Here is a 14,767-nt window from a genome sequence, read left to right as displayed (position 1 = left end):
CGCGGGCCCGGCCCCCTCCTTCCCCCGAGCGCGGCCCAATCGGAGTTTACTACAATGTTGTGGGGCGGGGGAGGGGGCCGGGCGGGCGGGGGAGGGGCGGCGGAGGCGTGCGGGCGCGCGTGAGGCCGCGAGGGCCGGGGCCGCGGCGCCGCCGGGTTCGCTCGGCAGGGGGAGGCGCGCGCCAGGCCGCCCGCGCCTTCCTTCCTGCCTCGGCCCGCTCGCCGCTGCCGGCGGTCGCTCGGGCGCTCTGTCGGGCGGCCCGCGGGGCGGCGGCGCCTCCTGCCATTGTTCCTCGGGCGGCGGCGGCGGGAGCGGCGCGGGCGTCCCGAGACGCGCACGGCGAGGTGAGGCCGGGCGGGCCGGGCCGGGGCCGGGGCCGGGCGGGCGCGGGGCTGCCCCCGAGGGGACGGTCCCGGCGCCGCCGCCCGCGCAGCCTCTTTGTCTGGCGCGGCGCCTCGGGCCGCCCGGGGCCGGCCGCCCCTCGGGGGCGGGGGGAGCGGGAGGATGGCCCCTGCGGGGAAACTGAGGCCGGGCCCGGGACTCGCCCAAGGTCACCCTGCGAGCGGGAAGCCTCTTCCCAGGGCGGGCCCCGGGGCTCGCGGGGGAGGAGGGAGGATTTCCCAAAAGTTTTTCCTTTTCCCTCGCCGCCTCCCGTGTGCGCAGCGGGCGCAGGCCCGGGCCCGGCAGGGACGCCCCCTCCCCAGGGTCCGGCGCCCTTCCCGGTGTGCCCATGAGCACCGGGGCTGGTCGCGGCTCTGAAGCCGCATCACACACTTGACACATGCCGCCCCCCCCGGGCCTCCCCGCGGGCAGATGCGCCTCTTATCCGCCGTACAGAGGAGGACCCGGGCCCGGGGGCCGGGTATCTGTCCAGGGGTCTCCCGGCCAGTGAGGGCGGGATTGGAACTCAGACCTAATAGATTAACAAGTGCAGCCCCTTCTCCGTGGGACGCAACACCTAGGAATCTGCAACCGATGGTCCCCTAGTTCATTCACTTGGTTCTAATAGAGGAGGGGCTCGAGGGCTTGACCCCTGGTCCAGGGTCACTTGGGGCCAGCAAAACCCCAGCTTGGACCCAGATCCTCTGACTCTTCAGTCCTGTGCTTTTACCGAATGTTTTCTTCATCGCAATTATTTTATTCCCATTTTACAGAAGACACATATGAGGCTCAGGAGAGGTGACATAACTGGTGTTGCTATTGAAACTGCAAAAAGTTCTGACTCCAAAATGAACTATAACATGTTCTTGTGAGGGGGAGGAAGGAGAGGAGAGCAAACTGTAGGTCTACAAATGCCACCGGAAGATGCAGATGAGAGATAATGTTTATATAGTGTTTCAGTGTTTGCAAAGTATTTTATTCATAGCAATTTCTAGGGAACTGAGGTACTTGGAGATTATCTGACTCTTTCGTGGTTTGATAGTACAGATTTGAAATCAAGTCTCTAGAATCACACATTCAGGGATTATTCTATTACTCTGCTATCTTCTATCACAGTGCTGGTACTTTGGCAGCAGATTACATGCTACTTCCTAGTGAGATGGTTTTGGACATTTGAGAAAAATACACTTTAAAAAGCTTCTCCATTTAAGAGATTAGATATTATTTGTTTTTAGGATTCTGTGGAATCCAAGGATTATTTATTTTGATATTGTGACTATATATATATATATATATATATATATATACACATGTATATATATATATATATATATATGTTTACTGAGGATTGTATTGTTGCCTTGCAAATATAATTTACTAAGGATTGTATTGTTTCCTACCCTATATAGATATTGGATGCTAGACTTGTCCTCAGAATTTCATCATCAGGCTATTAGTCCTGGTGGGATTTTGCCCAAACAGGTTTATTCTTCTTAGAAGCAGGCATTCTTTTGAGAGAGAATGTGATCTCACATGGAACAAATTGCTGATGGATTGGTTTCTAGCCACATGATAGTGACTGTCATGCTGTTGTTTCCTTGACTGTACTCAGTCATAAATTAATAGTCTTTGGAGACTCTCTGACATGTGTGCTGCAGATTTTTTTGAAAGATGCTAAGCTTTTTTTTTTAGTAATTTGGGTGATTTCACAGCTGCTATTTTGTTCTTTCTGCTTTTAGGGAAAACTGAAATAAATAGTTATGTTCTGAGGATTATTAGAGTGGATTTTATAGCTCATTTTGAGGCTGTATGGCAATTCTTTTATTCTTGACTCTTTCTATTGTCTGTCTGAATTCGAACTGAAATCTTTGTTGGTTTGACCATTTACTTCAAGCCATCATTTTCCCTTTTTATAAAATCACATTTAATTCCAGTTCTGCTCTTACAATATAAATTCCTACTGAAAAATGAAGGAATAGGCTACAGCCCTCTTTCCATTCTGTAAATTTTATCAATTCTTTGGCTTTTGGTAGCTTTAGAAATTAGTTTTCTAGTGACATATAAATCAGTAATAATAGCCTACATTTATATAGTACAGAACTGTTAAGAGCTTTACATTTATTATCTCATTTGATCTTATTTTCACTGTATTCATTTTGTTTAGAATTTTCCTGTGTGTGTGTGTGTGTGTGTGTGTGTGTAATTCAAACTTTTAGTTCTTATTGAGGAGAAAATATTCCTTATTAAGCTTTACTCTGCCAACACTGTTAACTAGCCAGCCAGGACTGAAAAATCAAGAGAGTAATTGTATTTCTAACATATTTGTGTTTGAATTGTGTTTCCTTTAGTTAAAGCCATGATCTAGTAAGTTCTTTCTTTAGCAGAAGTTGACAACTTCCTGTGATTCTTTCCAGTCCTTAATTTACATATTTCAAATCAAAACTCTTTGATCTTTCAATGGTTTATCATAGGGAAAGGAGAAATATGCTCATTTATTTGTCTCCTTTTTAATTAAACTTTTTAATTAGCAAAGCTTCTTCGGTCAGGAGGGATGCTAAAATTTTTTGAGGACCTTAAAATACTATATAATACAAATTCTATTCAGGTTTTTAGTTTGTTCAAGATGTAATCCAGAAATTTTAAAAACAGACACAGGTGATGAATGAGTGTCTAAGAACTTGAACTATGAAAACTCATTAAATTGGTAGTGTTATCATTAGTTACAGGTACTATATTAACACAGTATCTCTTTCCCAAGACATATTTGGTATAGAATTTTATTGTTCATTGTTTTAGCAAGGCAGTGGGGTTGAGTGACTTGCCCAAAGTCACAAGCTAGGTAATTATTAGGCATCTGAGGTTGGATTTGAACTCAGGTTCTCCTGTCTCCAGGATGGGTGATCTATCCACTGCGCCACCTAGCTGCCCCTAGAATTTTATTAATAGTCTTTTTAGGAAGATAGCCAATAGAAAGTATTTTCTAGTAGTAGTCAAATAGTTTGAATACATCAGATTTCAGAAACTCAGTGTCTTAAGTCAGTACAACAAGTATTTATTAAAGTCCTGCTGTGTGCCCTTGTCCGTAGCTAACTTGTGTGAGTTACAAAGATAAAAAAGTCTCAGTCTCTTGTCCTTGAGGGGTTTATATTTTCCCTGTGGTGTGGTCCAGCATGTTTACAGTTAAATAAATACTAGATTAATACAACGTAATTTCACATTGTGGGGAAGATACTAATATTGTTGGGGGAATCAGAAACATGCCCTTGTGGGAGAGATAGCTTGACCCCAGTCTTGGAAGGAATTAGGAAATTCAAAGAAATGAAGGTGAAGGAAGTGAGGGTGCAGCCAGTACAAAGGCACAGTTTGGTTAGTGAAATTCCCCTGAAATTTCTCCAGATCTTAATTTTTTTTTTAAATAAAGTCTTCTTGATCTCTAATTCAACAATTAGAATTCCACTGTACACAGTAAGAGTTCTCTGCCTTGGGTACTTATAATCTCAGGGTCTCTGAGAAACGTTTTTTTTTAGAGAACTGTCTTTATTCTATTAGTAGTTGGAAAAAAATTAAATGATACCGAAAAAGTTTTAGTCAACTGGAGAAGAATGAGAAGTTCCAAAGGGAATATGGGAATGTTTGCTAAGTAATTATGTAATTCTGTTGAAAACAACATTTTAATCTTTTTCCTTATGAGAAGGAGTATAATAAACTCTAGAATTTATTGCCTGTCCTATTGAATAGTTAGTTGTCTCCCTCTTAGAATGTAAACTAGGAGCAGGAATTATTTCATTCATTCTATTTGTATCCCTACAGTGCTTGACTTGATAGTTACTTGTTGACTGGTTTGTTTACTGAGAACTTAATGGTAAGGGATTTGGAAAAAGGCAGAGAACCCTTGGTGTAAGAGTAATACATATAAAAAGCTCCAAACACTCTTGCTATCTCCCTGGTACATTCATTCATTTATGGAAGACTGTGCTCACCTCACTATATTCTTTTTTGTTTTTATTTTAAACAGGCAAATGTCAGGATCCTCCATATGAGGGGAGCCTAAGCCTCTTGAGTTGCAGGCCTATGCTTTAAATACTGTGAATAATGTAAAAGTTGAGCTGACTGATTCAGTTAGATCAAATAGAATAAAGTGAAATTCAGTGAGAGTAAATGTAAAAGTCAATTTTTCACACTTGTGAAGTTGATTTTTTTTTAAATTCATCTATAGTAATGGAAGATATGTGACCAGATAGAATTATCTGAAAATGATCTGGGGTGTTTAGTAGACTACAAGTGCAGAACAAATTTCTATATGGCCTCCAAAAATGTTAATGCCATTTTAGATTGCAAGACTTGGAGTACTAAGGAAAGAGTTGGATGGCAAAGGGATTAGATTTGTTTTTGGCTTAGAGGATTGATCTATGAGGAACAAATACAAGGTGCAGAGACAAACTTTGACCTTGAACTCTTCCTAAAGATTAGAGCTGTCCAGAAGTGGAATGGACTGTCTTAGGAGTGCATTATTGATTAGTTATTGTGTTTAGTGGAGAGGGCATTTTTGTGGGTGTCTGGGCTGTACTAGTCCTCCCTCTGAGGTCTTGTCTAACTGAGATATCGTGAGGTAGACATGGTTCTTACCTTCGAGGTTGCCATTTTTCAGGGATGAGAAGAAATATATAAATAATTCTGCTAGAACATAATATTTTTAAAAATATTTATCTATATTGTCTTACTCCCTCTACTAGATTGCAAATTACTGGAAGGCAGGGACTCTTATGTGTATTTCCCTCAGCACTTAGTAAATGCTTACAAAGTGTTTGATGAATCCGAAGCAAAACACTTCCTTTTCTTGTGCTTCATTTCCCCAACTTATAGAGTAATTGGGGTTTACATTAACTTGAAGCATACTGTAAAGCATTCAACTAAGGAATTACATACCTATTCATAATAGCTTATTATGAAAATTATTTATTATGAAAGTTTACAAAATGGTCCCATTTTTCACCTTAGTGTGAATCTCTTCAGTATGGGTTCTCCTGTTAATAATTGAAGATCAAAATCCAGGCAGGCCTTCTGCTCTTGTTCATGTTTTCCTGTAATCCTTGATAAGTGTCCACTCAAGTGTTTAGAGTGTGTATTGGCATTATTTGAAATTACCAATACAGCCTATCTATCTGTTATTTTTTTCTTGTGTTAAATGACTGGCCCCCATCCTTTTGTAGTCATACCTCTCTTTGATACCTTTTTTTTTTTGGCTGGGTTTTTTTTTTTTTGCTCACAGTTCATCTTTGGAAATATGTTTCAGCCTATTTACTCACACCATGCATTTTTCTATTGCCCTTTGGGTGACCTGCAATTTGTGATTCCTCAGTGATTGCAGTAATTCATGATTTATGGTCATATAGCACCACCAGAAGAATATTAAGAAAGGAATAGGCAGACTTTTGCAAATAATATTCTATAGCTGACCACATCTTTACAGTCATTTAATCATAGAGCATACAAGATTCCACTGTGGTTGTTGAATATAAAAGGTTTTTGATTATTTGAACAAAATGCTGCTATGACGTCTTAGCCATATATTGTGCAGATACTATTTAATCTGCCAGGACTTTGTTAGCCAGTTTGTTGATAGATTATAAACTCCATGAAGACAAAGGATGATCTTACTTTCTTTGCAGCTCTCTTGAGCATCTGGCACAGGACTTTTCCTGTATTTCAAAATACCCAGGATTCACTAGTGTTTTCCTGTTACTAATGCCACCCAAAATGTGAATTGCAGTGGTCAGAAAACTATCATTTGCTGCTATTCAGTTAGACTGATAACCAAAGCCTTAGATGATGCCGGTGCTTGTATTTTTTTCTGGAGAATCCATCTCATTTCCTCTCCCCACCACAATGAGGTTCAAATAGAACTGAAGTGGAAGAGTGCATTTAATAGGTCCTGAAGGAATGGGAGATTAAATGAAGGAACTTTGGGGAGAAAGACAACTGTCAAAGTCAGAGTGAAAAAAAAAATTTCTTTTGGAAATTAGATGACTTCATGGTCTCCAACAAGTCATTTAGTGTGTTTGCATGTATTAATTCCTATTGAAATATTGCTGGTTATCTGTATTATTCATGAATATTATTTTTTAACCATAATAAACTGAATATAAAAACACTGTCAAGACATCACTGCATAAACTTAACCTTTATATCTGATTAATGGGAATGAAAAATATAGGCAAAAAAAGAATGACTTGTAAGAAACCTGGTTGGTTGTCTGTTGCTATCTGTCTTGAATTCACTTTGAGCTTTATCAGTAGCACCAGCTGTTCATTTTTTCTTTAATGAGCTAATCCTGGTTAATGAGAGATTCAAGTAGTTAAATTTCTTGTGGTTGAATTCTGCTTTGGAGATGAGAGTAAGGGCTGAATTATTGGTAGTCTAGAAATCTTTTCCTCTTTGATTGCATATTTACTTAAGAACTCTACCATTTGCCAATTGATGGACTCAGCAGTTAGCAAATAGATAGACTAGGCTAACAGGAGGAAGTCAGGTCCTTCCAGGTGGCACACTGCTTGTGGTCTACACCTGCTCTTTGCTGTGGAAAGAGGCAGTTTTTCTAGGCTCTATTTTTACAACCAAATGAAACTCTTCTTTGAAATGTCATCATTAAATTTTAGAAATAACCCCATATTTTTTCAGTGGATTGAACCTTTTTGTTCAGGAAATACTTAATACATGTTTAAAATTAAAATTTTTTTCTTAAAAATTATATTGATCTTTTCATTTGACTAGATTATTTAAATCACTGCTCCAACATATCCCTGACTGAATCTTGTACAGTGTGCAATCCCTGAAAGTGGTTAAATAAACAACCCACAGGAATAATTGCAACTGACTGACCTGCATACTTACGCATGAATATTTTTTGTTCCTTTATAGACAGGACTGTGGTATGCTTCATAAATTAATAACAACACCATCCAATGTTTCTGTTCAATTTTACCATTTAAAGTTGAATATAGTTGTGGTAATTGTTTTTATTTAATTATTTATATTAATTCTTTTGGCTCTCCTTTTATTTCTTTGAAAATAGTCATCATTTCTTGTGGCGCAGTAATATTCCATTACTTTTACATGCTACAATTAGCCATTGCCCAGTTGTCTAATATAGTTCCACCCCCCCCATTTTTTGACTATTACAGATAAACAGCCCACATTAATTCAACACCAGCTATATTCCAGGTATCATGCTAGGCAGTGCGTAATACAGAGACAAAAATGATACAATTTCCATCTCAAGAAATTTGGAAGCTTATATTCTGTGAGGCAGGCAACCGTCTCATTGAAGCAGCACAAATTTTGAAGTAGACTAGAGACAGGCAGCACATATTAGCAGGGGAGTCAAACCATGGCCACCACACCACTTCAGCTTGATACCCTACCTCAGATTCCTGTAGAGGCATGTTTGGGACCCTTGAGTCCAAAATGTACTGGAAGCCAGGACCTCTTACATCCACCCCCAGGATTGAGCCGGTTCCCAACTGGGCCCCTGCAGCTACTGTGCTGGGGGAGAAGCCCCTGTGGTGATGTGACCTGGAAATTGCTTCTGCAATTTTTGCTCTTGCTCCCTCAGCCACCATTATTATTGAAGTCCCAGATAAGAAAGTTCTTGACTCAATCAAATGGCAAAACGAGCAGGGAGGCCAGTTTGGCTGGATCATAGAGTATGGAAAAGGAACTAATTTATAATGAGATTGGAAGCATAAGTTGAGCCCAGGTTGTAAGGAGCTCTAAAATATAAATAGAATCATTATATTTCTCTTAGAGGCATTTGGGAATCAGTGGACTAGGTTAGGGGAATGATATAGTCAGACATGCATTTTAGGGCTATCACCTTGACAGATGTGAAGGATAACTTGGAAAGGAAAGAGGCTTGAGGTGGGGTCTTGAATAAGGAGACTGTTGCAGTGATCCAAGTTAGAGGTGATAGGAGGCCTAGACCAGGGTAATGGCTATGTGAGCAGAGAGGAGACATATAGCAGAGAATTTGTACAAGAGTTAGCCATTTGACTGCATATCTGGATTGGCAGAGAATGCGATTTTGAGAATGACGCTGAGGTTTCAAACTGGATGATTGGAAGTATAGTTGTAAGGTAGCTGTGTTCAAAGAGAAATGAGTTTTTGGGAAAAAGTAATGTGTTTAGTTTTTTTTTGAAAGATTTTATTTATTTTGAATTTTGCAATTTCCCCCCCAATCTTGCTTCCCTCCCCCATCCCCCACACAAAGTAGTCTGTTAGTCTTTAAATTGTTTCCATGGTATGCATTGATCTAAGTTGAATGTGATGGGAGAAATCATATCCTTAAGGAAATGTGTTTAGTTTTAATGTTTTGAGATGTCCAGGAAACAGTTTGAAATAACCAATAAGCAGTTACAAGTTGTAAATAATTATAATGCTTCTGTGGATATTTTTATACAGAAGTCTTTTTTTTTCTGGTTAATGACATTATTTTTAAAACCTAAAAATGGGTTTCCTAGGCCAAAGTACATGAATAGTTTTATAACTTTCATAATCCTAATTGTTTCATAATATGTAATAACAATTCATGTCTTCTCCAAAAGACATCTTTTTTTTTCAATTCAACAGATAATTTATTGAGTAGTAATTGTATGATACTCACATATTAACATCTGTGTTCTATCAAGTTTTTAACTTAATTGTTAAATATTTCCTAATTATATTTTAATCTCATGGGGCGGCTAGGTGGCGCAGTGGATAAAGCACCAGCCCTGGAGTCAGGAGTACCTGGGTTCAAATCGGGTCTCAATTGACCTAGCTGTGTGGCCTTGGGCAAGCCACTTAACCCCATTTGCCTTGGAAAAAACCTAAAAAAAAATATAAAGTTATTTTAATCTCTCAGGAGCATTGTTGGCTGATGTCTCTAATGTAGGAAATACAGACGAGATTGGGACATGACCCTGGGGTGCCCTGGGAGTTTGTGGTCTTTTGGGGGTGATTTGACGTTAAACTCTATAGTCCATATTTTTTATAGCCTTTATGGTTTAAAAAGTGCTTTTCTATAGGATAGTGCCATGTATTCCAACCCCTCATTTTGCAGAGGATAGAATGTAGGAGAGCCAGAAAAAGAATATAGACTTCCCATTTTGTCTTGTTTTCAATTGCATTGCACTGCCTTATGTTATCTCATTCAATGCTCCCCAAGTCTTGTTAGATAGGGTTAGCAGTGAGGTCAGACTGAAACTTATTGATGTAACTTGAGAGTTGCTCAAGATTTCCTAACTCAGTGGAGCCCATTTTCTAATGTTATTTCTGGGGTTTTCCCATTATATTGCCCCAAGGACTATTATGCAGAGTGGAATAAGAAAGTGATTAGGAGGTATAAAGTACTGTGTTAGGTCAGAAATGGTAGTTGTGTAGATGTTGGTAGATCTCTGTAGAAGATGGCATTTTAAGTTACTCTTTAAAGGGATGTGTATGAAATTCATGTTTTGAACCATTAAGTCCACTGTTGATCGCTTAAACATTTGGATGAAGATTATATTTTAAATGGATTTTAAGAATATGACTCAGACACAGATTTGTCTTTTTTTGTTCTTTAGTAATATGATTTCCCTATTAACCTTTTCTTATGAACAACCCCCCCATAGGCAGGAATCTTCATAATTTGATCTTTGAAAGTATTGAGTTGCAGAGAATTCTTGGCTGTTGAAAGAGCAATGGGTTCTTTCAGTTTACAATAAATAATTCTTAAATTATATTGTATCATAATTTTTGTTATTTATTTAAATTTGATGCTATATTATTAGTAACATATGGTATAATTTTTATGACTTGGTTCATGATGTGTTCAGTACTATTCAGCATAATAAATACAGTTGTAAGCATGCTGGGTTAGATTAGTATTTTTGATTCAGTCTGCTGTGATTTAATGAATATGTAGTGAGGTGTTTCAAGAATACTTAGAGTTTTGTATAAATAGTACATATAAATTGGTAGAATTAAGGAAGAAAGTTCTAATAGTCTATAATGATAGATATTGTAATTTTAAACCATCTCCACAATTTTTTTAGGAGAAAATTATTGCTCTCAGGAAAAAAAATTGAGTGAAATGTCTGTTTATGATAGTTTCTTTTGATTTGCTTATTTTATATGTAAGTACATACACATATACATAAATATTCATATCTATATCTTTCTCTTACACACACTCTCCATATACACACACACACACAGACACACACACACACAAACATATATATATTTAAAACATTTCTATCTAAAGAATATGTATATATAGCTACCTATTGATATTTTCTATGACTTTGGTAGCACTTGTAAAATATTCTTAAAATGTTGAAGAAAGGGACCATGTTTTAATTTGCTTCCATAAAGGACAATTCTCTAATTATGGTAATCTCCCATTAATTATCTCCATGTTGAATCCAAGTAGTTACACATAAACTGTGTGACTTTATGCTGTATTTTTTCTTCTGACCCCCACTCAGAATTTTTGGACTCATGCCTTCCAGTCTAATCCAGGGCCTGGATTAATCAACTTCTAACTCCATAGGAAAGTGATCTTTAAACTTTTTTGAGTTTGGAGTATCGTAAAACATACTCTTGATATGTATATATTTACTTATTTGTAAATTATGTAATAATGTTCTCTCTTGGTTTTCCTCCTGCCTGTCTAATAGTTATCCTTTCTAGTCTTCTCAAAATAAGCATTTTCAGAACTGAATTCATTATATTTTCCCCAGAACTCACCCCTCTTTTGAATTTTCCTGTAACTGTTCAGGATAGCACTATCCCTCTAAATAATCTAGGTTCAAAAACCTCAGTGTTACCGAGAACTGCTCATTCTTACTCACCCCAGATACCTTATAAGTTGCCAAATCTGTCATTTTGGTCTTTACAACAGCTCTTGTATAATTCCCCATCTGTTTCCTCATGTAATCTCCATCTTGGTTCAGATCCTCATAATTTCTTGTCTGCACTATTCCAATAGCCGTCAAATTGGATTCCCTACCTCAGGTCTCTTTCTTCTTCCATCTGTCTTTTGCTCAACTTTCTAAAGGGTAATGCCTTTGCTTTATGCCAATGATTATTTTGGCAGATTGTGGAGGATGGTAGGAGTGGGGAGAGATTTAAAGGCAGGGAATCCTATTAAGAGTCTAATGGTCTAAGGGAAAGTCCTGGACTAAGACAATGGCTATGTTGGAGAGGAAGAGAAGTAAAAACAATATTTGAAAATTCCTTGGATATAATGGGGTAAGAGAGTGAGAATTTGAGGATGACACCTTTATTTTGAGTCTTGGTGATGGGAAGATAATGGTACCCTTAACAGCAATAGAGAAGTTTGGGAAAGGAAAGGGTTTGGAGGGAAAGAGAATGAGTTCTATTTTGCACATATGATTTTAAGATTTCTAGAAAATGGTACAGGTCAAAATTCCAATAGACCTCTGGAGATTCAAGATTGGAGGTCAGTAGAATATAGGGCTAGATAAAGAGATGTGAAAATAATTAGCATCAATATGCTGGGTTTAGTTTAGTAAAGTGTTTGACACTGTCCTTAATGAATACTTTTTAATTCATTTGTTTATTCTTTCTTATTTGAATACCATAAATAACAGTGAGGTGTATAGATCAGATGTGATCTTCATGTTAAAGATCAGGAAGTTAAGACTGACAGGAATTAAGTGTTTTACTAAACAGTAAGAACAAACCAGGACTAACTTGAATCTGTAAGTTCAATTAAGTCAAATCTACAAACATTTCTTAAGCATTTTCTGTGTGCCTGGCACCTGATTAAAGGCGTCTTACCTCTCCTTTAGTTTTGCTTCTTAGGTGGATTAACTGGTAAATGCAGTATAATGAATTCAGATTGCTGTGGAAGTTTAAAAAATAATGATTGCTCCTCTTAATAAAGAATTGTTAATTTTGTTAACTAATATTCAGTCAGCAAGACTATCCATGTGTCATTTTGGAAATCTCTCTGTGGTATTATTAAATGTTATGATTCTAAAGAAGAATAGAATGAGACATAGAAATGAATAGGCTATTTTAAAGATCTCTCCTAATTTAGAACTCTGCCGTATAAGGATAATAATAATACATACCTTTTGAAATTTATGAAGATGAGGTACTTTATCAGGGTTCAGTTGTAATTGCTATATAACTATTATTAAGTACTTACAGGAATTCTTAAACAATCTTATTAAAATTCTTTAATAAGTAAGATCACAGTGTAAGTAAAGCACAGCTTTATTAAATTGTATGTCAATATGATTTTCTGTGTGTGATAAGCACATATACATTTAATTGGTTAATATAAAGCACCTCAGACTCCTTAGATGGAAGGTTTTTTAACTTTGATCCATAAGTTTGTCACACAGGATGTTTACTTTTTAAACATAAGGACTTAAGCAGAACTGTCAAAGAATCGCAAAAAGTTAAGGCTGCAGCTTTTACCATCATCTATTTCAGTTTGTAGGAGGGATTTGTGTAGTGTAGTTTAGAGATGAAGCTTCATTATCATTTCAGACTTCTCCCCTCTCCCTAGGCCCTTCTCTTCCTCATTGTTCCCCCCCCCCCTTAGTTAGTGATCCAGCATTTTTACACCTCTGCAAGCGTACTACCTGCAGAGTCCTGCTAATCTCAGCAGCATTATGTAATTACGCAAGTCCTCTACATGGGATCATGTGATGTTGTGTATGTGTCCTCCCACGCATGTATCTTTATAGAGTAATTTCTCCCCATCTGGTGTTAGAGAAGAGCTTCTTGTGAGGCTATTTTTAAATCTTCAGCTTCCTGGCACCTTCTCTGCTTGAAGTAACATCACTGCTTCTGAATGCAAGAAAATCCATAAAGTATTTATGATTCTTCAATGTGAATGAGAATAAGTTTTATTTGTTTTGCTAATTATGTCTCTTAGGGGGCAGGTAGGTGATGAAGTAGATAGAACACTAGACTTGAAATTGTAAGACTTATCTTCATGAGATCAAATCTGGCCTCAAACACTTAGTAGCTGTGTGACCCTGGGCAAGTCACTTAAGCCCTATCTGCCTCAGTTTGCTCGTCTGTAAAATGAATTGGAAAAGGATATGTCTGATCACTCCAGTATCTTTGCCAAGCCAATCCCCAAATGGGGACAGGAAGAGTTGGATACTACTGAGCAAAATTATGTTTTTGTATTTGAACCAATCTTAAGGTGTAGGATGGAGAAATGTTTCATGGATTACAAAGCATATTCTGAGTCATAACATAAATACTTTTACATAATGCTTAAATCAGGCTTATACTGTAACCATAATTGTAAATATGGGTTATTTTTAATTCATATATTAAGATGGTCACTAAGTTTTTTTTTTAAGTCATCTAAAGACTAGAAATAAACAGCCAAGAACAAGAAAATATAGAAAAGGTAAAAAAGTTCTTAAGGAGGAAAGAAAACATGACATGAGGCTGAAGTGAAAGTTGAATTAAAAAAAATAATTCAGTGAAATCTTTGATAATTACTCTAATCCTTCATTGGTAATTTTGTGAAATTCTGATTACATTTAATATTACTAAATTTAATCCACTGTACAGTTTACCCCTACATTATATACTTGCTCTCTTGTTTGATATTATTTTATGTAACAAAACAGCTAATAAACTCCCTTTTAGGGGAAACCTTTCCTAATTTCTCTAGTTTTTAGTGCTGTATCTCAAAATAATCGTTTATTACTTATTTTTTTTTTAACAAATTTTATCTTCCCACTTCCGACTTTTTGTCGTTCTGTATTTCCAGGGCCTAGCACAGAGCCTCGCATGTTTTAGGTGCTTAATAAATATTCATTGTATTGACCTCCTAAATAGATTGTAAATTTAGGGACAGAGACTTTGTATTATGATTCTTTTGTTTTCCTGCATCTCTTCATGGTTCCTAGCCTTGTCTTGGGCACAGAGTAACAACCACCCTATGATGTTGAGAAAATTCAGAACAGAAACAATAGCCTTGGAAGCAACCTTAGCTCATCAGGTTAGCCAGTGTTTGACAAATCCTTGGGCCCCCATATTTCTCACCATTCATCCAAATAGATTAGAGGAATGCCTCTTCATTATAGAACCTGTGTATATACTGTGGAAGGTAATGGAGAGTGTGAGGTGGGGTCCACTTATATTGGAAAGTTGAGCTCACCAGACTGAAACCTAGGACCATATAATTCTCCTGTTGGAAGAGGCCTTAAAATCTCACTTCTCTCTGAATGCAGGAATCTTCTTTGTTGTGGTCTTGATTGAAAGTTATCTAGTTGCTTCTTGAGTGAACACTTTGTATTCATTCTTACTATATATCATGAGATATCATGTCCCCATTTTGAATAGTTTTATTGATTAAGAAGTT

At 37.8% G+C, this 14,767-nt stretch overlaps 1 protein-coding gene across 1 annotated transcript in view; it reads left to right on the top strand.

The window, feature by feature from the left end:
• Positions 1-280: 280 nt before the first annotated feature.
• The window catches only part of EPB41 (erythrocyte membrane protein band 4.1), a 179,803-nt gene continuing 165,316 nt past the window's right edge, over positions 281-14,767 (top strand). Inside the window, exon 1 of the mRNA XM_074217896.1 lies at positions 281-344. The gene's annotated coding sequence lies outside the window, so the exon portion shown is untranslated. The remainder of the gene's footprint in view (positions 345-14,767) is intronic.

This window comes from Macrotis lagotis, chromosome 1, assembly GCF_037893015.1.
Source record: "Macrotis lagotis isolate mMagLag1 chromosome 1, bilby.v1.9.chrom.fasta, whole genome shotgun sequence".
NCBI classification, from domain to species: Eukaryota; Metazoa; Chordata; class Mammalia; order Peramelemorphia; family Peramelidae; genus Macrotis; species Macrotis lagotis.
The sequence above is the reverse complement of the archived record's forward strand: the minus strand, read 5'-3'. Positions and strand labels throughout refer to the sequence as shown.